This window comes from Perissodus microlepis, chromosome 6, assembly GCF_051167445.1.
Source record: "Perissodus microlepis isolate ML-2025 ecotype Zambia chromosome 6, ASM5116744v1, whole genome shotgun sequence".
NCBI classification, from domain to species: domain Eukaryota; kingdom Metazoa; phylum Chordata; class Actinopteri; order Cichliformes; family Cichlidae; genus Perissodus; species Perissodus microlepis.
Genome location: NC_140466.1, coordinates 12,885,301 through 12,913,154, shown reverse-complemented (window position 1 = coordinate 12,913,154; position 27,854 = coordinate 12,885,301). Strand labels below are relative to the sequence as shown.

Sequence of the window (27,854 nt, the reverse complement as noted above, 5' to 3'; positions counted from 1 at the left end):
ATTTAAAAGATCAAAATTGGCGTTCGGATTTTAAAATGACCTTAACTGTTAGCCAATGAAACTGACCTGCAGAATTTTGTGAGTACTAATGTTTTTGTCTCTGCTATTTTCTGGTGTCTTTTTGATGTTTGTTCCTTTTAGACATGCACGCATTTCTGTTAATTTGATGAATCACTTACCGACTTATTAATCATCGGCAAAGGTAATTATTGATAACAAGTTTAAATAAGAACTCTGGGCACTTTGTGTAAAAATATTATGGCAATCTGATAGTTACATTTATGCAAAGATATATATGAAGACATATATATGTGCATCTCTGTTATGAATCTTTGTAAGTTGCCCAGCTCACCAACAATCACAACTGTGTTGGATACACACCTAAACAGCAAAAGCAAATGTGTAGTTTTAAAACTTTTAAAACATTAAAACAGCAATGTGGTTGTCGCTAATGCAACTGAGCTTTTTGAATAAAATTCAGCATCGCATGAATTATTCCCATTCTCTCTGAATGACTACAGGTAAATAATTAAGTTAAGCTGTCATTGCTGTCATTAGATTATGTTTTGTTAATCTCTGTACAGTGGAAGTTACTGAATGTTACTGTGATTGCATATTAAAAGTTGGTGGCCCTAGTTTTATAGCACTATGTTAAAAGAATAATGACCTTTCCTTTCCTTAAAAAAGTAAATGACCATGCAGGATTTCCAGCTGTTATTCCCTAAAAATAATGATCACCCGTACCTCCCATCCCACGAAAGAGCGCTTGGTAACTAATCAAATCTCACTCCTAGCGGTGTTAGTACATCACACTACATATTGAGTTTAAAGCATTTCCATCTAGTTCTGCTACGTCCATCTCTTTATCTATCTGCTTGATGTTTTCTGCAGAGCTGGTGTCATATCCTTGGCAATGGTGACAGTCCCTAAGTTTGAGTGCATTGGGTTTTGGCACTCAGAAGTACTCACACATACACACTCCTGCAGTATGCTCTGTATAGTGAAGGTTAGAAGGTATGCACATCTGATTGAGTTTATATGCAAGAAATCATAATTCATGATTAAATGCTGAAAAGCGTAGGAATTGCAAATGAATATAGTGGCTTTTCTAATACAGCAAAAGTGTGTGTGTGTGTGTGTGTGTGTGTGTGTGTGTGTGTGTGTGTGTGTTTGAGAGGGAGAGAGAGAGAGAGAAACTGCACAGGCTTACTGACCACATAGCCTTCTGGACTAGTGGAGACAAACACATGCAGTATATACACACAGCAATCCAATCTAATGAAAAACCTGATTTTTTTTCTTCAGTTAGTCAAATGTGTGTGTGTCTAGGGCCTGTGTGTGTGTGTTTCAAAAAGCACTCTCAGGAAATGAACAGAGAACAAGGACAACACCGGGACATTGATAAGACACTGCATTATATCAAATCTACAATTGGTATGTGTGTGCGTGTTTGTGTGTGCATGTGAATGTGTGTGTTTTTAACCAAAGACCTATGGGGTCATAAATCAGTGCAGGTTTCAATATCAATAGAGCAGTTTAAGTGGTATTGATCTTTAGTAATAGCTGCACCATAAATTATATACAGTATAATAAGGGCAGTCAGATTGAATTTGACCCTCTAGATCAGAAGCTCTGGACTTGTAACAGGCAAAGGAAACCTGGAGCTTATCTTTCGTAAGTCTACAGATTATGAGTTAACACTGATATAACTATAGCTATACATTATAAATAGTGTCTACAAATTTCTGACTAGTGAAAAAACAAGGAAATGTAATTCTTTTTCTAGCCACCATAGAACATAACTTCTAAATTATGGTTAGTTAATCACAAAGTGGACAGCCAAATGAACCAACTTATGATACAAGCCTGAAACTGAATGAAACAGCATTTGCAATGTGGCTGTTTTCCCACCTTGGTTACACTCTTTCACTTAAATCCATTTGGTAACCACCCAGTGCAGCCACAGTTTTGCATTTCTGGCCACTGAGCAGCTCAATTGGAGCAATTGGGGGTTCAGTGCCTTTTCCAAGGGCACTTCAAAAGTAGCTGCTGAGGGATGGGAGAACATTACTCATTCATTTAAGTGAGCTGGGCTGCAGCTTGCCTCTCTAACCTCCAAGTTAGAGAGTGCAATTCTTCATCTGTGTATCACCATTTCAGTTCAATTATGTTACAAGTGCAAAAACACACATGAACTGATTACTCAATGTGCTCCAGTGTGAAATACATTATATTGTAGTGACAGTCATGTTTGTTGAGGTTGCCAATGTGACAGCTGCACAATTTGAAAATGGGGGCCTCACTCTCAGCCACACTGACTTCATTCCTATTGTAGTGGAGACTTCCCAAACATTTGCATGCATCCTCATTTCAGTTTTGAATCCATAACAGATAGGCTGTGATGCATTACGATTCCTGACTGTGGCATCACATTAATAACAAAGCCTTTCCGGGTGGCAAATTATTCCACTGCAATAGGCAGCTGAATGTGAATTTAACCACTTTGAAGTTTCTTAGCCATTGGAATTGGAACATCACACGGCATTGCATAATGTGCAAATGAATAGAAAACACAAGACTGACATATTAATATTTCTGGGTTTTTTTTCACTTTTGGTATTTAGACAAAATTGTTTGTGTAATTAAACTAATCAACACTTGCTCAAATCAAGGTAACTTATTAACCTATACTATTTTGAACTAAGATAAATCCCTCCCTTCTATCATTCATTGATAAATTTGACACGGACTTACGTTACATTTGGGGTTAAAGTGATAATCAGTGTTGACTGGTAAGGTACTGATGTATTTTAATTTCACTTAACAGGGGCAACCTTTAGTAGCTAGCCAGTGTACTTCGGTTCTCATGTATGCAGAGTTAAAAATGTATTTCAGTTGATTAATATCACCATTGCCTCTGTATTGAACAGTCGTCTACTTTTTTCCCCCCTACTTTCTAACACCTGCAATACTGGAGTAACAATGAAAAAATATTGAAAAAGATAGTCAACTATTAGTGGAATTACAGCAAAATGGAAGTGATTGGGAATAGCAGCAACTCAAATGAAATGTTTTAAATGTTTTAAAGCATGCTGCCACTGGATTCTCTGGAGTGACGAATAACACTTCTGTGGCTTGCAATCCGGTGGACGAGTCTGGGTTTGGCAGTTGCCAGGAGAACGGTACTTTTCAGACTGCACTGTGTCATGTGTAAAGGAGGGGAGATTATTGTGTGGGGTTGTTTTTCAGGAGCTGGGCTCAGCCCCTTAGTACCAGTGAAAAGAACTCTTAATGCTTCATCATACCAAGACATTTTGGACAATTTCATGCTTCTGACTTTGTGGGAACAGTTTGAGGATGGTCCCTTTCTGTTGACACAGAACTGTGCACAAGTGCGCAAAGTAAGGTCCATAAAGACATGGATGAGTGAGTTTGCTGTGGAAAAACTTGACTGGCCTGCACAGAGTCCTGACCTCAGCCCAACAGAACACCTTTGGGATGAATTACAGTGGAATTTGTGAGCCAAACCTTCTCGTCCAACATCAGTGTTCAACCCCACAAATGCACTTCTGGAAGAATGGTCGAGTTGAAGCTGTTAGAGCTACAAAGGGTGGGCCAGCATCATACTAAACCAAATGCATTAAGAATGGGATTTCACTCATGTTCATATGTGTGTAAAGGCAGACTTGTGAATACTTGGCATTACAGTATATAAATGAGTACAGGTTAAAACTATTCCCAAATTACTCTAGGCTTCCTTTTTTTTTTTTTTTAACCTTTTTCTTACTCCTACCACAGTGTTTTTTAATTTCATTATAAATTCAATAATGCACACATGCACACACATTCACTTAGAGATGGCCCGGAGCAGGAGTGTGCCATATTGAAGGTAAGTTGCAGAGTGAAGTAGTCAGTAACCTTCTTTATCCACATCAGTTCATTTTACAGTTAATTACCCAATTTTGCAGAAAGAATATTTCCTTTACACAACATAGTGTGGTTGTGCATGTGTGTGTGTGTTACATAAATAGAATTTCACTCGCAATCATGGCTTTTCTGTGTTTATGTTTATTCATGTTTGTGTGCGTGTGTGCGGGGGTGGGTGTGCATGTGTGTACTGCTTGGGTAGCAGTGTTTAAAGGTCTAATAGCTATGGGGCTAGAATTGGCCTTTTAAAGGTTAATTTACAGTGTTTAGACTTCACGAGTGTGTGTGCATATTGAAGTTTACGAGTTTTGTTATGTTTGCTGAGCAGTAAAGTAATTCACAGTATGAACCCCTCTCCTTCACATTGCTTGTAGGCATGTATGTGTTCTGTTCTATGAGTATGTGAACTTTAAACCACCCAACATTATGAATTGCTTGAAGGTGAGCTAGCACAGCTGTGCTGCATAATAATTAAGGAAAATACACTTGTATTTTGGAAAGTAATGCTGTTTTCTTTCTTCTTAGACTTAAAATGGACTGTTTTTTCTCAGCAAAAATGTTTCTTAAAAAATGTTTCTTGAAACAAGAATTAGAAACAGCTGGTCTAGCGCCATCAGAGGCTCCCTAAGAGAACCTTACCAATATGTATTTCCCTCTTTCCTGTAAAAACAAAGTAAATACAAAATACAGTTTTAAATAATGATTTCTTTTATTAGGGAACAAAGTTATCCAAACCTACCTGGCCCTGTGTGAAAAAGCAATTGAGCCCTAAATCTAATAACTGGTTGTGCCACCCTTGGGAGCAAGAACAGCAATCTTCTGAGTCTTTCATATTGGCGTGGAGGAATTTTGGCCCACTCTTCTTTGTTTTACTTCAGCCACATTGATGAGCTTTCAAACATAAATGCCCCGTTTAAGATCATGCCAAAGCATTTCAATTGGACGTCAATTAGGAGTGCCTGATTTGGGCAATCCAAAATCTTCATTTTGTTTTCTTTATTTTATTAGATTTTTTGTATTTTTTTTGTGGTTGAGTTGTTAGTGCGGTTTGGATCCTTTTCCTGTTGCATAACCCAACTGTGCTTGAGTTGGGTTATGCAACTTAATTAATGGCCAGATCCATCAGGATTTTCTGTTACAGAGCAGAATTCATGGTTCCATCAGTTACGACATCATTTAAGTCATCAAGGTCCCGAAGCAGCAAAACAGCCTTAGACGAACATGTTGGACTGTTGGCACAATGTTCTTTTTAAGAAATTTACACGAAATGCACAAAATGTAAAGGGACTCAAACCTTCCAAAAAGTTCAACTTCGGTCCACAGTATATTTTTCTAAAAGCCTTGCAGATCATCAAGATGTTGTTTTTTGTTTTTTTTTTTAAATGTGAGATCTTTATGGTCAGCAGTGGTTTTCACCTTTTGTTGAATCACTAAGCTTAACTGAGGCAAGTGAGGCCTGCAGAATTTAATCAAGCATCAGGGATATTTTAAGAATGCATGCAGCATACCTAAGTCACATTCGTCGATATACAAGAAATCATGAAATGGGAGTTGTCTGGGGATGCATTACTCAGTAGATACATGGGGAAAAAAGGCAGAGCGGACTGCGGACATGTTTTGTTAGCAGAGAGAAAACATGGTGGGGTTGATCTTGGCCCTGGGGAGACTCTAGGGTCCGCATCACTATATGATTTAAACAATTACAAACACACACAGTTGGCCAGACAGAGTCCTGCAGACGACCACTTTATGCATATAATAACCAGTGAGGAAATAGGTGTAAATGTGTGAATGCATTACTATATAACCCTTTGCATCCACATGTGGATACAAAAATGAATCCATTTGTGTTTGCCAGTGGTGCATTTACTGTGTACTTGTCCCCAGATCACCACTCATGGCAGTAATCACTAACATACATACTCACACACACACACAACACACACACACACACACACATATCCCTGTGGAGCCTAAAGCTTCCAAACGAGCGATCAGTCTTAACAATGACTGATACCGCACCTCGCTACTTGCCACTCAACCTTTCCTGTGAAAGCCTCAGGGGGTGCGTGACAGTGTTGTGCATTTGTTTCTCATTGTGTGACCTTTATACCCTATGTTAGCCAGTTTTGCACAAGGGAATGCTCTGTCCACTTTATGTTCTCTCATACTCTTGCAACTAATTTCTTCCTTTTCCACAGCAATCACATCTGCACTTACTGTAGAGTGTGTGAATGAAAGCAAGCAAATTTGGGTTTTTGCTGCGTTAATAATATGAGTGTATATTATAAAGCTATACACATTTTTGCAGCAGCATTACAGCATACGCAATGCCTCCAAAGTTACAGTGAAAAAAAAAAAAATTCTTCTTATTCTCCAGTTAGGCTGAAATAAGAGCACTAATAACAGTAAACAATTTTAAAACCTTGTAGTGCAGTGGTATGTTTATTACTTCTTTGAAACCGTTTACTAAAATCTTTTATTTCAGCTTGATATCTATCTGTCTAAATTCCAAAGTATAACTGAGAAAAGGTGAAATAATAAGAACTGGTGAAAAAACACAACCTGTCACTTTGCACACAGCATTAAGCAAGAACAGCAAACAGAGAAAGAGTGGCTCAGCAACACCAGATTCATCATTCTTATTTTTTTGATATTTTGAGCTGAGTGGAATTTAGTGAAATCATCCAGAATTACCTCAAACAGCAATCACATTCATCTATTGCTTTTTGTAGACATATTTCACTGGTAAACTGAAAACGCTGACCGACTTGTGATGCAAGGGGGAAATCAGGTAATCATCAAAGTGATTAAGATTCAGCCCCAGTGGGAGAAAAGGAAATACGTTTACAAGCTTTCATATTAAATAATCTAATAGTTGTTGCTGCATTTTTAGTCTTGGCCAGAGTAGTGGCCCATACTAGCAGCATGTACACCGCAATGTCTAAAAGCAAAATATCACTTTGAACACTGTATCAGTGTAAATATCAATATAATTTTTAAATGTTATACAGCAGACACAACAGGTGCCATGATATGTCAGTGCATAAAGGATCCTTCCTCAGTTTAATGAAACATTTTTATGAGGAGCAGTATTATCAGCACTCTACCATGAAATGTGGCATATGAAAAATACATTGCAGTATCAGCATCATGATCAAGGCTCATGGCACAGTTCATCCTGGATATGTCACATAGCTCGACTACATGGCCTTGATGTTTTCTATACCCCTGATTCTGGCATTGACGCTCAAATGCTTGTTTCAGCTGACCTGTAACTGACATATTGAATGAATTATTTTCAGTATTGCAACACTATTGAAATTGTGTTGTGAATGACCACAACAGTCTCTCCTTAATTCACTGAAAATTGCAATCAAGGAAATAGCGGGTGTGCATTTGTTCTGCAGACTTTCATTAACTTGTACATTTTTCCTCTGTCCACTGTGACTACTTCAGAGATAGTGGTTTTGAGAGATGTACAAATTTGTCTCTGTCCAAAAGAATGAAACGATGTGGTGCCATTTCATCTGCAGCATAAATGTCACAAGGCTGTTCACTGTTCAATATTAGATTTTAATTTGAGGTGTAGCTCACCATGAAGGGACCTTTACATTTGTCATCATGTGCACTGCTGCAGGCTATGTCCCCCTGTCCAGCAATGACAAGTTAATATGCTGCTTTGCACAGTGGTGCTAAACAGTCTCAGATCTCAGTCATTAAATTCTTCACAAATTGCTATGATCATTTGTAGCTTATTGCAACATGACTCTGTTTCTCAACAACAATTTTATTTCAAAATTGAATTATGTTGTAATGACAAGGTAATCATGATCTGGTAAATATGTGGTCCAGCTATGACAAGCTAATGATCACCTGTTTTGTCAGGTACACAAATCAGTGGCTCTTTGTTGTGGCTTTAGTGTAAATCTGGCTGAGATAACATTTTTAACACTGGGCAAGCCTTAGGGCTGCACTTGGAGTCATATTCTGTAATGCACACAGGCCATAAACTAAACTTAACTTAAATGGTAGTGCAGTATTTAGCTTAGCCACTCTTCAGAAAATCTGATTATTTTATACTGACAAAACATTTTTCTCTAATTTTTACCTCATGATTGTGCAGGAGGCTATACCTCCAAATGCTGTAAGCAGATATGGACTTTTCACTCCCTGCATCCTCAGCCTCCAACTTGCACATGCAGCATAACCCTTATTCCTTGATAACATTTATTTTGTCATTTCCCTGCAGCAAGCCAGCTATCATGTGCCTCAGCTTGGTTATCATTTACAGAGACTGTGGAACTGACACTGAAATGACAGGGTAATATTCGTCTCCTTATACACCATCTTGTCCTGTCTGTCACGTCCCAAAGCATAGACTTTGATGCCATTATGACATAAATTTAGCTCAATATTACAATTGAATTAAATATTAGGGTTAAATGATTTTGACCCAGGTTGATAAATACCAGCCTTTGCACTGTTAACACTCTAAAAAGTTCAGTTGTGTTAATTTTATTAACAAACAGTAAAAGTACTGAACAAATCTTATTTAAAGAATTTCACGATACTTCAATCTTGTTAGCAAAATTCTCTGTTTGGGTAAATGGGTTATGTTGGGTTGCTTTTTCATTGACAAGTTTGAATCTCTAAGATGAGACAAGATAGGATTCAATAAGGCATGTTATACTTTATTCATCCCAGCAGTTGTGGGATGAATAAACAGCCAAACAGCCACAACAGCCAAAACACAAAGCCTATATTAAAATAGCTTAATTACGCTCCCTGTTTTGTGAACGTTTTATGATGTTTTTATTACAACATGATGACTTCAGCCTGTTTTTAATATATAACATGATGACTTTTGACATTGTAGGGCATTGCCTTAAGATTGCCCCTAAGATCCAATATATGCATTTGTGAATTGAAGATTGTTCAGCCTAATTGGATAGTGTTGTGTTAGAACCACATGACCACAGGACGTTCTAACTCTCTAAGCTGGAAAATAAGGTACAGCCAAAAATGCTGAAGATACGAAGGTGACACCATATGAATCATAATTTGAAACAAACATGACTGCAGGAGCCAGACAACCTGTGCCCCAACTCGCTCTGCATCAATGGTCCTTCAGCTGTACTGTCCCTGCTGTATTGCCTAGCATCTTTACATTATCCCACCAGCAGCAGTGCATTTATCTGTTAGCTGTATCTGCCTTCCTGTCCCTCAGCCCCCTGACAAGTAAATCATCTCTTCTCCTGCTGTGACAGCACAATCCTGATGTCTTTCACTTCTGCAGGCTAGGGTAGGCCACACACATGTTGAACACACACACGCATGCACACACACATACACACATACACATTTGCAGCGAAAGGCAGGAACAGGCAAACACATTACACACATGCTGGGATCCATACGCACACACAAACACTTTTTGTCAGAGGGGATTCTCGTCTACTCAAGGACAGAGTGGTGACACCTCATCATGAGCCAAATGAAGCAAGAGCAGCACAGAGAACAGGAGGGAAAGAGGAGAGATCGAGGGCTGGATGGAGCGGAACGACAGAGTAATATGGAGGAGGTTGAGTTGAGTTATATGCCAGCAAGGCGACCAACACCTGGTGCTAGATTTCAGGGGCATGAAATAAGCTCTGGGAAATGTAGAGGGACAGCCAGAAAGTGAGGTGATGGGGGGAATGAAGTGTCCAGTCTAGTCCAGGTACAGACACCTCTAGACACCTTTCTCTCTCTCTCTCTCGCTTCCTTTATGTGCTGTTCTTATTTGTGCCAGCTTTTGCAGTAATTCATTGAAGACTGTGGGGAACTTAGTTTAATTGAGATAGCAAGTGTGACAAAAGGAGAGAGATAACATTAACATGTTTTCCACACCACGCTTCTCCTTCAATTTGCTTGGATTACATTCACAGCTGAAAAATATGCCTTTTCTAAACTCATTAAAATTGGATTTCATTTCCATTTTACAAAATGTAGATGCCACCTACTTTACAATTTTCCCATCATATAGTGAATAAATGTTATTTTTCTTATGCATGTATCAATGTACTGCCTGATTTGGATTAGCAATTTGCTTTAATATAAATACTGATATAGTCTTGAGCTTTGTGCATGTGCTGGGTTTAAATGTGGCCAAATGTACCGTCACATGTCACTAACGAATCAACTAATCTTGAAAGTAATTCTGGAGTATTTATAGTTTGTGATTATGACTGTGATCTTCCAGAGCCAATGTTATTTCTAAATAAAAAAACGGGGACCCAAAGGCTGGGGAAGAGAAAATAAATTGAGAGAAATGAAGCAGAATAGGACAAGGTCCTTGTCACTGTCTGTTCTTGTAACTCAGAAGTGGGAGAGTGAAGGACAGAAAGAGATGGAGTGATGGAAAGGAGGACAGAGGACTGTGTTTCACCTCAGAGAGCTACAGATGGATGATAATGCAGCAATAGACAGAGGGCAGAGAGAAGAGCATGCAAAACAGAAGAAGAAAGCAAGATCGAGGCAAGAAGTGTAGAGGAAGGTATATAGAATGCAAAAAAGAAAGTCAGAGCTGAGTGTAAGAATTAAAGGCAGAAAGTGAAGGTCAGAATGAACATAAAAGAGCCAGAAACAAAGAAAATGGATGCTACCTAAAATTGTAAAATTGACTTAAAAATGCTAGTTTTTAACTTCTTGACCCAAACTCCTGTAAAAATATTCTTGGCTGCTGGCCAGATTTAAGCCTGATTCTATCTGCTAAATTGATTCAGATCCTGAAACTGGCAGCTAAGATAACCATGCGTCTTGTGCCATATATCTTATCTAATTGATATCTGTCTCTGAATGCGCTATCAGGGTAATAATCACTTAAATCAATACCTTTGAATTTGCAGCTTATGCTCGTTAACATATGTACAATTGATATTCTTCAGTGTGACTGACAAATAGATTCTGTTTTATCATTCCTAGGAAGGCGTGAGGAGAAAAGACGCACAATTGCCTCACTATAGTTAAGGAAAGTAGTGGTGACTTATGGGAGCAGATCACGCAGGAGTTCTTCAGTGGCTGGCAAACTTCAGAGTGAGACTTCTACCCAGAAGGCAGGACTCTCACACAAATTAGAACATCAAGTAGTGAATGTGCACACACTCTTGGCTGAGATCTGACCACCCACGGAGGTCTCTGGCATCACATCTTTGATTTCGAATGTCAGAACCGTGTGTGTCTTTTTTTGTAGTTAAGATAACTACAAATTAATAGCATGTTGCCAGTGAATTAAATTGCTGTATAATATCAAATGGCATCACATCATATGACCTCCTATGAGCAAGCACTGTGGCAAAAGTGGGAAGGAAAAACTCCCTTTTAACAGCAAGAAACCTCCTGCTCAGGGAGGGGCGGCCATCTGCTGCGACCGGTTGGGGTGAGAGAGGGAAGACGGGATAAAAGATATGCTGTGGAAGAGAGCCAGAGATTAATAATAAGTATGATTCAGTGGACAGAGGTCTATTAACACATAGTAAGTGAGAAGGTGGCTGAAGAAGAAATACTCAATGCATCATGGGAATACCCAAGCAGCATACACCTATTGCAGCATAACTAAGGAAGGACTCAGGGTCACCCGATCCAGCCCTAACGATATGCTTTAGCATCTTAAATATAAAGCTACTTGAGAGAGAAAAGTCCCAGTTTTAGGTCTGCTCATGTCGTAGGGACCTGTGGTCACCCTTAGTTTTGATGAAACCCAAGGCTTGCAACTTCTCGCCATTTACTCTGTAGTGAAACTTAAAAATAATGCGAAATGCAAAATGGAAAAAGAGAACACTGAGTCAGTTGTTGTGCCAACACACTTCAAAAGGAAATTTACTATGAAATGTGACTGGTTCTGATTTGTGTCACACTTTGACTATCACTTGCCAAGTAGTTGGCAAGGTTAGTTGGCAAGTTAGCATCTTCCATGCCAACTCGTCTGCAAATATTTTATAATTTCACCAACAAGTGGCCACCTTTACTCTTTTCTTCCAACTAAAAGTAATGCCAAGAGGGTTCTCCCGGATGGACCAGCCGGCAAGCTCCAATAACCAACCAACCAGTCGAAGAATGCACGTTATGCCACTGTAACTGGTTTAATCAGATGGTCTAGGCCTGTGTAACTGGGGCCTAAATTAACGTCTTTGTGTGTACGCATGTGCTCATAGAGAGAACTATAAGGATTGTTGTTCTCTTCTATCATCAATACAACATCAAATAAAGCAAAACTACAACAATATACTGAACCTCCAGTGTGTTGATCAGAGCCTGATCCATATGTTGTGACTTGAGCTCATTATTTGTTCACTTGTTTGCTCAGAAATAGCTTTACATGTTGTTCATGTCATAAAAGAAGATGGACAGCTTATGCGTCTTTCATTCCTGAACTTAAAAACTGCATTGTGGGTAAAATTACTTATTCCTTTTTGTCATGACATGAAAGAGACTTATTTTTGATATTTTGTTGTGATGTTATTTCTTTTTCCATGCAGGGATTCTCTTGATCTTGTCATTCTACCTGCTTTTGATGCTTTGTGTGCATTTGTCTCTGCAATATTAATGTTTGATGGTATCAGGCTACGTGTGTGTGCTTATTTTTGGGAATGCCAGTGTCTGCATAGTTTGATATTAGGTGTTTGTCTTTTTTTATTTTTTTTTATTTTTTTTACAAAAGACCCTTTAAAAAAATCTTTATGCCCTTATTTTTGAGGGTGCAACAGTGTAGCAGAGTACATTTTACCAACTTCTATACAAAGAAATCATCTTAACAAAGTCATCAGCAAAAAAAGCTACCTGGAAGAGAGAGAAACAATCTATTAAAGTTTAAAGAGCATCTCTTTCCACCGTAGCTCCTTACCACAGCATTCCCCTTTTTATTCTTTTCATTGCTAGTTTCAAACCTTTTCTCTTTATTAGAAGGGAAACAGAGTCAAAAGAAAAAAACTGTGTGTTGCGCCTTTGATGTGTAATAGATATTCTGCTATTCCTTGTGAGGACCAGCTCAGTAGAAAAAAGGATTCTTTTCTCAAACTTTTTCTTTTAATTTTTTTCCTCTTGCATATTTTTTGTCTGTGTTGACTTTTCCAAAGACATGAAAGAAAGTGCAGATAGTTTCTGTTTTAGATGGATTTTGGCACATGCATGCTTCGACGTGTGTGTTTCTTTTTCAGTTTACATCTGTAAGTATGTGTGTATGCTCTGCATTCCTGCACTTTGAAGATCTTTATGCGCACAGTTTTTTGTAATTTCACCAAGAAGAGGCCATCTTGCCTTTTTTCAGCTAAAAGTAATGTCAAATAAAGACTTTATTGGAAAAAGCCCAAAGAGTATTGTTATTATTATTATTTTTAACTTTGCTGTTATGAATGGGCATTGATCACAGCAGCATGCTTTACTTGCCTCTCGGAGACCAAGGTCTGGTTGAAAAATAGATCTGCAGCTTGTATTAGCTGTAAAGGAATTTTTGCTGAATCTATTTATCAGTCCACCTTAAGAACAAAAAGCACATTTACAGAAAAACACATGTAAGCACATTAACCTCACACTTTTTTCTAGATATGTGGGTATTTCATGAAAGTTTGCTGAAATGGCAAAACAGAAAATACATTCATATGGAAACATAAAAATATGTTTTCTAGAGCTAGGAACATGTATTCATTACAATTTTGCACTGTGACATTTTGATAATGTCTTCATCGAAAAGCAAGTCCCTAACACGTAGATCCTTAAAATTAAGATTGATGTTTTAAGTTTGGAGTGAGTTTAGAGTTAGACAGTGTAACCTTGTTCATCCTCTCCCAGTCCAGGCAGTGAGTCGTAAACTGGAGAGTCAAAGGCAATGCAGTGGTGTCTTATCTGCAGCCCATGTTACCCATTGAATTGTTTTTTGTCTTTTATATCCATCTTCATTAAGATGGGGAACAGTGTTGCTTCACATCAATGGTTTCAGAATAATTTTGTTTTGATGAAGACGTTAACTGATTGGAGTTAACTGTCTATCTTGCCTGACACTAAGTTGGTTTGTTTTTTTAGAGTTGTTTTAAACTAGTGACAGTATAGTTTAGGCCATGTTTGAGTTAAACTTATAGCCAGTTTCTGCTTAACAATGCAATTTAAATTCAGTAGTTAGGGTTAGATTAATCTGTCGGGTTGGTTTCAAGTGAGAGCAGTAGTTATGCTGATGTTGGTTTTCAGGAATTAAATGTAAGGCAATTTAATGTTGTCAGGGATACATGATTATGTGTACAATGCGTTTGTGTGTGTGTAGGTGGTCAGGCAATCAGGAACAGTGTCATCCTGTTGCTATGAGACAGCTGGTCTCACCAGAGGGGGCGAGAGAGCAATAAGGAGGAAGAGGGGGGTTTTGCAGGACCAGCTGTAGACTTTTGAAAGTTCTTGGCAATCATTTTTCTTGGAGGCCTACTATGAAAATGGAATTAATTATTATTTAGTTACAGTAGGTGTTTAAAGCATTAGGTTTTTTTCCCCCCACTCTAACATATAATGTTAAAAAAATCTAAAGATCAAACCTGTCACCGTTGGTGAATTCAGACACAAACATGTCAGTTTTTCCTTTTGTCACAAAGAGTAATAGATTGACCTTATTTTATATATAAAATAAAATATACATAAAATATATAAAAGGTGTTCCTATTAACCCATAATAGAAGAAAAGTGGTATAAGAGGTAATTTGTGCCGTTTAGTGTCATTAGCTATTTTATTAACATTTCAAAATATTTAATTTTACCTGCATTTAGCCTCCGTATAGGCCTAGTTTGCAACTTCTGTTAATGGTATGGATCCATGCTTGGTATTTCAGGTTTTTGTCTATATAAGCAATTACAACTGCAATTACAAACTGAAAGCAAACCGCTGTCCTCCTGTTTTGGGAACAAATCCAACAGAAACACTCTGTGAAGGTAGGAAGGACAGAGAAGCGGAAGCGAGGGAATGGCCTGAGCACAAAGTGATACTAGCAAACTGTGTGAAATTATAGAGGAAGAAAGGAAAAAAAAAAATATTTCTGAAGTGCAACACACAGTGACCATGTAGCCAGAGGAAGTATTCTGTATACAGTAGCTGTGACGCCACTCCAGTAACTAAATGCATTTGCTACTTCTCTGAATAGCTACCATCCACTGATGTTGTGAAATAGATATGGCATATCCTTGCTTACGGCCATACCACCCTGAACACACCCGATCTCTTTGATCTTGAATGATGGCATATGCTGATGTGTTGACGCTTGTCAGCTCATATTAAGACACTGCTGGTGTGTGAGCCTGCATAGGAGAAGTAGGCAGGGGTGTTGTGACATGTTACCCACAATTGTTGTGTGTTGCCCTTGGGGACCAAATGCCTGGTTATTTTAGACTGTTATCTCTGGAAGTGCGACAGCAATGGATATTCTCGCTAGTGCACCAAGTTGACACACTTTTATTTTAAATGGTAAAAAGTTGTAGCAGCCATGATATTTATTTTGAGAGCAAAGGAGGAAGTGAGTCGGTGTTATTAAAAAATGACAAAGAAGTCCACAGAAAGACAAGGTTACAGCAGATGGATGGGTCAACAAAATATCAGACTTTGACGGGAAACTTCCAACATACTCATGAAAAGTGATTATGATGGTAACCATGACGACTAAGCTACCATAACCTTTATAAAGTAATTTTTACTCACACTGTGATCTTTCTCTTTTCTTCCTATTATGATTGAGGAGTGGGCCTGGCTGAGAAAAACAGTAGAAATCCCACACTCATATCAACTTGTAAATCACAGGTTATATATAGGTTTTTGTATTTTCTTGTTAGTTTTTATTTTATATTGTTCTGCTTTTGTTTATAATTCAATTTATTTGCAGTTAGTTTTTACAATATGTTTGCTCATTTTGGTTTAGTTTTAATTAGTTTCAGCATTATTGTTATTCTTTTTAAATTATCATTGTAGTTATACCATACAATACCATATTACAATATAAACAGAACTTTCTGTTGCAGTCTATGAATGCCTTCACCCATGAAATAATTTTTAGAAATTTTTTAATGTGACTAAAAAACAAAAAACAGGAAATACTTTGAACCACAAGGAAGCAGTTTCTCTGTACTTCAAAGCTGCTCACCACCCAGAGATTTTGTCTTTGGCAGTTCCTGCGTCTCTCCAGCTCAGCTGTGATCAGCTGCTGTAAGTGTATGGGTTGAATTTGAGTTCAAATTCTTGAAGGGACAAGAACATTTAGATTTACAGTGGGTGATGAAAATTAGGAAGAAAAAGAAAACAGCAATAAAAGAGAAAATATCAGAAGGGTGGAGAGAATGTGTGTGTGTGTCTGTGTGTGTGTGTGTGTGTTTGTGTGAGGGACAGAGAGATAACTGTTGTATGTTATCTCCCTCTCTATTCTATCTTGGGCTGAAGGCAATAATATGATGATTGGGATATGATCTATATAGGTTTGGCCTTGAGTAGGGATTGGTGTTGTTACACACACACACACACACACACACACACACACACACACACACACACACACACACACACACACAGTGGGAGGGAGAGAAGATCACACTTTAATCTAACGTGCATTTAGGTGAGAGACTATTTTGTCTTGTCCTCTAAATATGTCAGCTAGCACTCTCCTTACTTCCCTTTCTCTCTCTCTCTTTTTATACTTTCTCCTTGGTCCAGCTCTGCATCTTACAACACTCCCCTCATCCTTTGCAGACTTTCTTCTTTTCTGTCCTCTAATTCACCCTTATGCCTGTCTTTGCACCCCAGCCATCTCCACCTGCTTGCTTTCTCTTCCACCGCTTCCTCCTTTCCGATCTAATCTCTCTTTCATCCATTCCACCACCTTTCTGTCTTCCTGTCATCCCTTTATCTTCCCACCCCCACCCTGGGCACACGACACATATACACAAAGGTGTGATGAGAAGGCCAAGTGTGTGAGTGTGTATTGTATGTGTGTGTGTGTGTAAGTAAAAGTGTGTGTGAGCCAAGAATCTGTCACAGCTTGAGTGGTCTGACTTTTCTTGCTGTGGATCAATGAACACAAAGACTGGTGTCCCACACTGCCCCTAGGAATCTGTGTGTGTGTCTGTCTGTATGCACTTTCATGTATGTGTGTGTGCGCGTGTGTTTGTGTGCGTGTGCATGTGTGCCCATGTGGGTGCGTGTCTTGTTTGGATTGAACTCCCCAAACAAGTGTATCTGACATATTTCCTGTCAACTCTGTGGTAGTTGGAATTGCTGGCGTGTTTTTTGTGAGTGTCCATATGTCTGCGTGTGTGTGTTTGTGTGTCGTGTGACCAGTGACCTATGTGGTTTGAGGCCTGTAGCAGTAATCCGTGTTGGGTCTGGACGAAGGAGGGGGGGAGGGTGGTGACGATATGGATCAATATGTCAGCAATGCATAGTTGTTCTCCATCTTCCTCCCTTCTTCTGTGATTGCCCCTTGTACCACCTTTTCTCTCTCAGTTGGCTCTTCCCACTTCTGCATCCAAACCAGTCCCTCATTTGAATTCTCTCTTTATCGTTACACACTCTCCCCCTTCCCATTTTTTATCTTTCCTTTCATTTATCAAATCCTGCTCTCGGTGTGTAGATCATTTTCCTTGCTTCTTTACCTCATTCCCCCCCCCCCCCCTTTTACTCATGATTCTTCATTGCCAGCCCCCTTCCCCAGATTCCTCCCCCATGACCACTCCCCATTTGGCAAATTTATTTTTCTCATTCTAAATCAACGTCTTCATCATCATGTAGCACTCTTTCTCACTCTTTTTTTTTTTACTGAGACAGCCAGTCTCCTTTTTCCCTTCTCGCCCCCACTCGCTTTCTCTCGAAGGCGGGAGTCTATTCCTGTGCATTCCCAATCTGTCACTGCTGCCCTCTGACAAAAAGACATATTCTATTTTCTTCTTCTGTCTTTGTCCTCTCTCTCCCTTAGTTCAGGTCTATAACTTTATTAGCACAAATCGAAGAGCCAGTAGTTTGTAAGATGAGATCAACATGAAAATAAATGTTTTTCTCCCTATCACTTGATAAATACGCAACATGTTCATTTTTATTGTGTGTATCAAGGGAAAATAACAGTTTTTTGTTCACTGGGTCAAATGATTAGAACTGCCTATGCCAGTGTGATTCATGAGTCTGTTAAAACAATTGCAGAACTAGTGTGAATATTTTTTCTTAATACAGAGGTCAGCAACTACGCCTATGACCTTGACACAGGAGGCTGTGGTTCATATTATATTTCCTGGTAGTTTTTATTTTTCCTCTTACCCAGAGCTGCAATATTCTCCTCACCTGAAACCTAAACTTTAACTATAGGTAGGGCAGATTACATGAACAGTTGTAAGGAGCGTGCGTATTATACACTTACAAAAGAGGCAGCAGCATTAGGAAAACATAGGTAAGAACAAATGACCTTTTTTATGGGTTTTGTTTTTGATGACCTCTATGCTCATAATATTAAAATAGGAAAAAATTATGGTAAATGGTAAATGGCCTGTATTTGTATAGCGCTTTACTAGTCCCTAAGGACCCCAAAGCGGTTTACACAACCAGTCATCCACCCATTCACACACACATTCACACACTGGTGATGGCAAGCTACATTGTAGCCACAGCCACCCTGGGGCGCACTGACACTGGCGCCACCGGGCCCTCTATCTGAGATGATAGTAGCTAGGAAACCACAATGTCAAGAATACGAAGCTATTACAAATAAGAACTTAAAAGATGGGTACCAGGTCTTTGGTCTTGCAGGTCTTGCAGGTCTATATATGCTTGCCACTCATCATGTTGTACGGTGCTGTGGGACAATAATGATGTTACATCCACTTACGCGAGCTGCCATGTTGGTGTTGCTTTAGCCAAAATTGCATCTCTCAATTTTTTTCAGCCTGGCACGTTGTTCTGCTGGAGCCACAGCTAAAAACTGATGATGATACGCTTGTGTGATTATGTCCCTTTTAAAGCGCCTTGAGGCAACTGTTGTGTTGTGTTTTGGCGCTATATAAATACAATTGAATCAAATTGAATTTAAATGCTATCTTAATGACATTATGCAGACATTCAGAAATTCACAGATTATACAGAGGGAGATGTTGCAACAACAACAAAAAAGGCTCAACATTGTCTTTGATTCGGATTTTGAGTTCTTTGCTATTCTTCTTCTATTCCTGTATCAGCGCTGATGTTGCAGTACTGTCTGAGTGGTGACACCTTTCATTCAGGAGAACGACAAGTGCTACCTGCATCGCCACAGCGTGCATAAATAGAAGTGGCTGTGTGATGAGTTACCTGCAGCACTCAAAGCTGAGCTCAAAGTCTTTCAGCTCATTGTCTCATTGCTTTTGCACATGTAGCCAGTTTAAAATTAAAGTGACACAACACCTAAACATTAGCTACTTACACTGAAAACGTTTAACATTTTTATGACATTTTTTTGATAGATCAGTATTGGTCATCAAGGCAAATATTGACAGAGATCTGTACTGTGAAGCAGGATTTGGGATTATCCAGGTAACTTCATGGTTAACCCATGGGTTGAACCTTTGCATTTGCATGTAGACCTACCTTTTAATTTAGTTCACTTCCACTTCCACCTTGTATTAAAGTACCAGTCAAAAGTGCGGACACATGCACTCATTCATATGAATGGTCTGGTAGTGTGTGTGTGTGTGTAACCTCTTCATTCACAGTTGTAGCTAAATTAGCAAACCATGGGTTGACTTATTGAATTGGTAACTTTCTGCATGTGACCGCTTCATCCCCTATCTCATCCCCTCCAATTTACTTTTCTCTCATTATGATTAGGTCCCCGCTTTGACATTTTGACATATGCACACATGCTCACAAACATGTTTGTGTGCATAAACTAGCATCCTGTGTCTGTGTATGTTTGTCACATGTGACCATGATGATCTAGTCTCATATTAGGCATCTCCAGGGCTGCACTCTCTTCCATTTTGGCTTTCATCTCCTTCTCTGCTCGTTTTCTTCCCTCTCATTCTGTTCCTGCGGGACAGAGCTTCCACCTCTCATTTCTTTAATTATGCTTTTTAATTCCAATAAGCCTTAGGCAATGTTTTCTGAATTTATTAGTCCTCCTGACATACGACATGAAAAAAATCCCTTAAAGAGACATGTTGTTAATAGCATTCCATATTCTTGTTCTGTTAGTAATTAAAAAGAAAAACTAAATGGAAATTGCATTTATCAAGTGATAGGGAGAAAACCATTTATTTGAACAATAAGACAATCACCCAGACACTGATAGTAGCCATACTGAGTGCCAAGCCACAGACAGGACTTTTGAAATTATTTACATTTTAAAATATCATGTTTACCTCATACACAAACAGCTGCAGGTCTTCTATGCTTCTCTGTGTCCTTGGGCTCAATGTTATGAAGTGTGTCTTTACAAGAACTGAAAAGAAAATCTAGCAGAAACACAGAGGTAATGAATTCACAACTCTCCGTCATCTTAGTCCTGTCTTCAATCTAATTAATATTCTGCTCACTTCAGCTAAAAATCACAGAGCATCCTCTTGCCTCAGTATCAAATACCAACAAAAGCACCTGGGCAGCTGTGCCGCACTCACCCTACAGGAAGCAGTAGTATTACTTATCTAAACGGGTAATTTAAATTTAGGAAAATGCTTAAAAAATATATATACACACATAATAATATGTGTCGGTTTTATGCTTAGAGTCGTTCTCTTGTTGGAAAACCTAAATCCATGACTTGTGTGCAGGGTTCTGGAACATGAGGTGTAAAACGGCAGAACTTTATAATTTAAACATAAAATATACCATTTACATTGTTAGCATAAAAACAGCCTCCAAGTATGTGTACTTAACTCGGTATGATCCATATTTATGGTTTTTCAACTTTTAGTGGTAATTTTGTTGCAGTGCCTGAATCAAAGCAACCAACTCTATACTCCAGCTCACGTTGATCTGGCCTTGAGATTAAAGGCAATTTTAAAGGCATTTTTCATCAGTAATCTAGACGGTATTTCAGCTACATAACATTTAAGATGGTAGTTGTGAAAAACCTGCAGGCAGCCAAATATGACTGGACCCTTTTTCGAAAAACCCTGAGTCTCATATTGAGAATCTGTGTCTTAGTTCTTATTGCAAAGTAGGACATCCATGTTAAAATGCTGCGAGTGATATCCATTTTGATGTAGTGAACTACATTGTGCTGTCGCCACAATGTGGTCCAACTTGATGTTCATTAAGCAGTGTAGCTTGACATGGCAGATGCTGCATTTCTCTCTGGCCTTCACCTGATTAAGACAGCTGAGTCTGTGGTGTAAAAAGGCACACGGGGGAATAGTGTAACTCGGCTGCTGACTAAGGTTCCTGGCTGTAAGGAGCTGTTTTAGAAGACACATTAATTCAGACTCCTTCAGCGGTACTCCATGAGGAGGTGAGTACATTTATCATAAAATGCTTTCTTTTTAATTAGCTGTACGAAATGCGTGTCAGCATGCCTTTGTTTCTGGTTGCTAGCTTATCAAGTGCAGCTGTAGTCTTGTCCTGTTTTGTCACAGGAAATAGAACCCAGGCAATGCCTCCATCACTTTTCCTGCATTGTCAAACTAATTTCAGGCATTTGATGACAAAAGGATCAATTTGTTTGTGAAAAGAGGCTCAATGCATCCACAGGGTGCTATTTCAGGAGTAATGAAGAAGGATGTGGCTTCAAATGATAAAGGAAATCCACATCTCGTTAAAATGACTTCTCTTTATACTGGAAGGAAGTAGTCACTCTGCAGCAGGCACGCTTCATAGAAGTTGGGGATCAGGGGAGGTATGCAATAAAGCCATGGTAAATTAAAATCAATCACCTTTGATTGCTGTTTCATAGCTTCTGACATTTGCTCGTAAACCTTCCTTTGTCCCTCTATCACTATCTCCATCTTCTCCTTCTTTATCCATCCCACACCCTACCTTACAGTTCATCTCCCCCTCCCTCTATGAAATTAGCAGCAAGGCACTCCATCCATCTATTCTCTTCCATTTATCCTTATCAGGATCGCCAGGTGGCTGGAGCCTATCCCAGCTACCATAGGGTGAGAGCTGGGTTACACCCTGGACAGGTCACCAATCTGATCCAGGGCTAAGACAGAAAGAGAGACAACCATTCACACTCACAATGTAAGTGTTTAGAATCACTGATTAACCTAACCCCACTAATTGCATGTCTTTGTTCTGCGGGAGTACCCAGAGAGAACTCATGCAAACACAGGGAGAACATGCAAACTCCACACAGAAAGGCCCTGGCCAGATGGTGGAGTAAAGTCCAGACCTTCTTGCTTTGAGGCCACCACTAGCCACTACGCCACCATGCTCCCTGCAGCAAGGCACTTCTCCTATAACATTAAAACAAAGAAGCTATATTTAATCTTTTCAATTTGATTTCCTATTAGTCGGCCTTTTTTGCCTGTTTATGTGTGATGGGTATTGCTGTAGAATACCCTCTCAGGTCCCCTTAAAACATGTGTAGAACTTGTATTAGACATCTTGCTTTTTCAGATTACACACACACACACACACACACACACACACACACACACAGAAACACTTGAACACAATGGTGTCATTGTGTTACAAAAATTCCTGTGACACAAACTGAAAAACAGATGAATAAGTAGTGAATTGCCTATGTCCTCATACCTTGCCCTTGTAACACTACTATGTTCTCTTTCTCTCTTTCTTGCCCTCTCTCATGCAGTTGCTTTCTTTCCTGTACTGTGACTTGACTTCAGTTAGGTTTTTTATATATTTATTTTATTTTTTTTGTCTGAGCCAATGAAAGATGTGGAAGCTCAGCATTCATTTCTTTCTTTTGGAGGAGGATACACACGCACACACACACACACACACACACACACACACACACACACACACACACACACACACACACACACACACACACGCACACACACACATTAAAATTTCATTTATGCGCTGTCCAGCTGTTCTCCTATGCACCTAAAATAATGACACCTCCACATGCATATGTAAGTCCCCATTGTATGTGCGAATATATTTCTGATCTTGTAATTGTGCGATTGTGTATCTTACATAACGTTTTCTCACAGCCACACTACCACCAGAATAATACTAAGATAAGTTAGGAAACTCGTAAAAATCCTTACTACTTAACTTCTTGACCCCTAAGAGTTAGCAGTTAATTGCGATTTTAATTTCAAGCCTGTCATCTCTCTTGTTAGGGTCGTTATACTGGAGAAAGTAATTTGATGCACATTCCTTGATGCTTTTTAAAAAAAAAAAAAAGTAATGTAAGTAATGGATTATGTAGATGCATTTTCACATAATTACCAGTTTACAATTTAAACCTTAGTCTACAAAGTGGAAAAGAAACATCACAGCCATAAGGCTCATGCCACCGATACTCCTCAAACCCCCCTGATGGTGGCTTTGCAGCTCTTTCAGTGTTAGATTTGATATTCTCGTGTGTGTGTGTGTTGAGATACCCACATGTAGGAAAGTGGTTTTGCCAATATATGTGTACTTCTGTGTGTCAGCATGTGTTGCAGATTATAGACTTTCACCCATCACTGACCACACAGCACCCGTGGGTTCACTTACTCATCCTTGTTCTTTCCACAGTTTTACTGGTAACAACACACGGCTTTAAACTGTTGCGTCAAGACTTATCATAACTCTACCAAACACACACACACACACAGACACACACACACACACACACACACGTGCGGAGACACACACACACACCTATCACATTATTTGGTATCTTTTCTTCTTTAGTTTTAGTTCCGTATTATTTACTGTTTATGTCAGTCCTCGTGGGTCATCTTAAGTATTCAGCATCATTGTGAATCAGCACCAGCCCTCATACGTTTTTCCAGCTTAAATATATTCTCATCAGGTCTGCTTGTTTGTGACCTGCTAATTTGTGCTTGCCCTTGTTCATTATTCAAATGAAGGCTGTTCATAAATTTTGCATGTTGTTAGTTAGATCACCTGCAGGACTTTCTACCACCAGCAGCACTGTGCATCTTACCCTAATAACCCCCAACCCAACCCAACCAAAAAACCTCCAAACATAAAAAAAAAAAATCCACACAAATACATGTTAAATAGATTTTGTTTTACAGCAAACACAAAACTGTGATGATTCAATGATTGTTATATTACTTTTTAATTGTGTAATATGACCTCTACAGCCCCAAAAGAGAGGCAGGTGCAGCTTAAAGAATACATGGCTCATTTGATGGATTCTTATTTGTGACAATCAGAAGAAATAAGAACTGATATGGGATTACACCACACAAGAAAATACAATTCAACAAATTAATGAAGGCACATATTTTACTGTAAAGATTTTAAACATAACAATGTTATTTTCTGCTATCATTATCTGTCATATTATTGTCTGTTACTTTTAAATGACCCACAAGTAACCTTGAACATAACTTCATGTGGTTAGCACCACTATGTATTTTACCTTCAAAAAATGCCAATTAACTACATGAATGAATCTTAATCTGAATCACTTGCTGACAGTAGTTCTGTTAAGTTAGAAAACATTCAATAAAGTTACATAAACTTCATGCATTATAACATATTAGTCATTTGCTATTGAAACACAAGTTATTATAATAATGATATTAATTGATGCGGTCTGTCTAAAGAAATCCTCAACAACATTTGGTTTTCAAAGATAAACTTTTTTGCCAGGCAGGAGGAAAAGAGGAACGCCACACAGAAGATTCATGGATAGTGAAGGACGACACACAGAGGGTTTGTGTGACAAAAGAGGATGCTATGGATAGGGGGAGATGGGCGCAGATATTCCCCTGTGGCGACCCCTAAAGGAGAAGTCTAAAGAAGAATAAGCTCTCCATGAACATTTTTTCTCTGAGTAAGGCTAGAGGTAATTAGATGAGTTTGAAACAACAAACAGGGCTGTTCCTGTTTGTGTGTCATTACAAATGTAATTATTTTTAAGTTTCTCCCAGATGATCATGTGGCTCTAAGGACTGAACAACTTTAAACTGTTAGCTAAAAAGTTAAAAGAGTACATTTGCATGAGTATATTAGTTGTATTTATAATATCCTATTGTATTATATAACATGTACATATAACGTATAACATACCTTATACATCATGGCACAAATGCGTACAGTATTTTGGAGGCATTTTAAATGCATAAATCATCAGGTAATAGCCGCATAAATTTTGCAGTGTATAGTCATATACGCTGACTAACAGAGACACTTCGGGAAGGCTGTGACTCCTTATAAGACTTCCATATTAGGTGTCTGAGAGCTGAATCACTATAGCATTATACTGACTGTCAGTCATAAAAGAAATAGGTGCAAGGGTGCAGACTCACATACTCCACAGTTGCCCAACTTTCATACTAATAATACATAATATAGCTTGCAAATCTCATCTCTTCCTGGCTGCTCCTAAATTGATTTGTATTTCAAATTGATTGAATTGACCCCAGACAGAGAACTGACTTGATGATGTAAGCTGTGTCCAAATAGCAATCAGTCAGCGTCTATCTTAATCAGACCATATCCTGGCCATACAGGACTCCAGGAACTTCTCCTTTCAACTTATCTCTTTCACTTCCCCTTGTCTGCCTGCCAGACTGGAAGAAAGAGCATTGGACTGGGCAAATGCCTGGGCCTCTACAGGGTATTCAGACATACAGAACACAAACACCAGCACACACACACACACACACAAACTATATAGCTTTTGTTTGGAAACGGTTTCATCTTCAGCCTATTATTTACAGTCTACTGGTGACAGCTCGCTATGCTGTGTACAGATCCAGAGCCGTGTGTATGTATGTGTGTGTTTGTGCATGCACATATTTGTGTGTGTGTGTGTGTGCACGTGTGATGTGGCACTCAGCACTTTGACTCTTAGTATTGATGTAGGCTTTCTATCTCTTTCTAAACTGGAAACTGGGGAAAGTGCTTTTGGTTAAACTTTCTCTTACACACATACAGAGCTCTGCATATGTGCATGTGTTTCCAAAACCTGTTGAGCCACTTCGATGCTTCAAAGCAGATTAACAGATTTTTGACATACATGCACATATCATCTCTTGTTATTAACTGTACGAGTAAACAAAGCATTGAACAAATGTGCATATAGCAGCTTTTGAGCATAAAATAGAAAACGCACAAAAGCTTTTTTACCTTTCAGCATACATACATTGTACAAATATGCACATTTGTTCTGTGTGTAATTTTTGTTCATTTCTGCTTTAAAACATGTAGTTTTATATTATAATTTTGTAAGTCATGAGCGTGTACACCAGTATTGCACATTATATATGTAGTAGGCTTGGTTCCGAAGCAGAAAGCGTAGAGTCTTTACCTTACAATATAAAGTGCCTTGAGGCAACTGCACTCAAAAAAATAACTCTTTGAATGAACATAAAAAAAATCATGGACAGAATTTCCACGTAATTAAATTGCTTTATTTTAGCATTATGCAATTCTGTTATTCCAACTTAATGTACTTGAGTTGGACTAACGTGATTAATTAATGATGAATCAACTGTTTTACTACAGTTGTGTCCAACTTATTTTAATTGATTTGATCCAACCCATGCAAATTACGTTAGTGCAACAAAACATGCTTATTCGTAATAGAAATCCATTTATTAATCCATTCATTTTAAGTTCATTTAAAGAGTTATTTTTTTGGAGTGTTCAACAAAGTCTAGAGTCTGGTTAACATAAAATGTTAATGGATTTATAATAACTTGCACTCCATCCATCCTCTTATCTTTACCAGGGTTGCAGTGAGGCTGGGACCTATCCCAGATGTGATAGGGTGGGAGTCAGAATACTGGACAGGTCACCAGTTTATCACAGAGAGACAGACAACCATTTGCCCTCATGTTCACAGATATTTTAGAAACACCAATTAACTTAACCCCAATTACTGCATGACTTTAACTGTGGCAGGAAACCAGAGTACCCAGAGAGAACCCACTGCAAACTTGGCCAGATTGCAGATTTGAACCCAAGACCTTCTTGCTGCGAGGCAACAGTGCTAACCCTGTGCCACTGAGCTGTCAATCTAGACTTCAAAAAAATAGGGAAACTATGATTACAAGGCTTTATATAGAATTTTCTGTACGTTTTTGTCCTTTACAGGTTAAACCACAGTAAGGCATATACGTAGCGTGTTTAGGGTTATCTTTCTCTTCTAACCCCAGTGATTTTCCTGTGGTTTGAACTCTTGTGTGATCTTGTGAATTTTGTGAATCCAGGCAACTAACCACTCTTACTAGATTGTATCATGTCATCTCAACAAGAATAAATTAAGTTGCTGGATTTCATGCAGATCCTACAGGATTTCATTACGTTCACCACAGAAACATGAAATTATTTTGTTCACATTACAAGTTTGAATTTTGTAAATTTAACAACCACCCAATTTCATTTTTTTGAGTGTGTTGTTGTGATTTAGTGACAGGTAAATAACATTGAATTGAATTGAATTGAATTGAATTGAGAAAGACACTTTTATTGTTTACAGTTTATTGTGACATGGCTGTGGAGTTCATTTTGAAAGCCAAGTTGCTTATGAGAATAGTTATTCACTGACCACTAAAAGTATAAAAGTAAGTTATTAGCGAGTTTAGATGAAGAGCAGGTGCTGCATGACAGTCTATGATGGAGGAATGACAGCAACTTCCAATACATGAAATTATTTTCTATTTCTCTCCAAAGTCAAATATTTACTACTATGTACTATGAAGTTTAGCGACATCGGTATGAGCTTTCACTAAAACGTTAATAAATTAAAAAAAAAAAAATGCTATAGTCATGATATTATCTCAAACATGGCCATCAGCTTATTTTC

At 38.6% G+C, this 27,854-nt stretch overlaps 1 protein-coding gene across 4 annotated transcripts in view; it reads left to right on the top strand.

Annotated features, from left to right (window-relative positions):
* LOC146385236 (zeta-sarcoglycan-like) overlaps positions 1 to 27,854 on the top strand; it is a 362,624-nt gene that overhangs the window by 4,604 nt on the left and 330,166 nt on the right. Inside the window, exon 2 of one of the 4 annotated variants that reach the window (XM_084930860.1) lies at positions 21,997 to 22,120. The exons of the other annotated variants lie outside the window; for them this stretch is intronic. The gene's annotated coding sequence lies outside the window, so the exon portion shown is untranslated. The remainder of the gene's footprint in view (positions 1 to 21,996; positions 22,121 to 27,854) is intronic. 4 annotated transcript variants of the gene reach the window in all.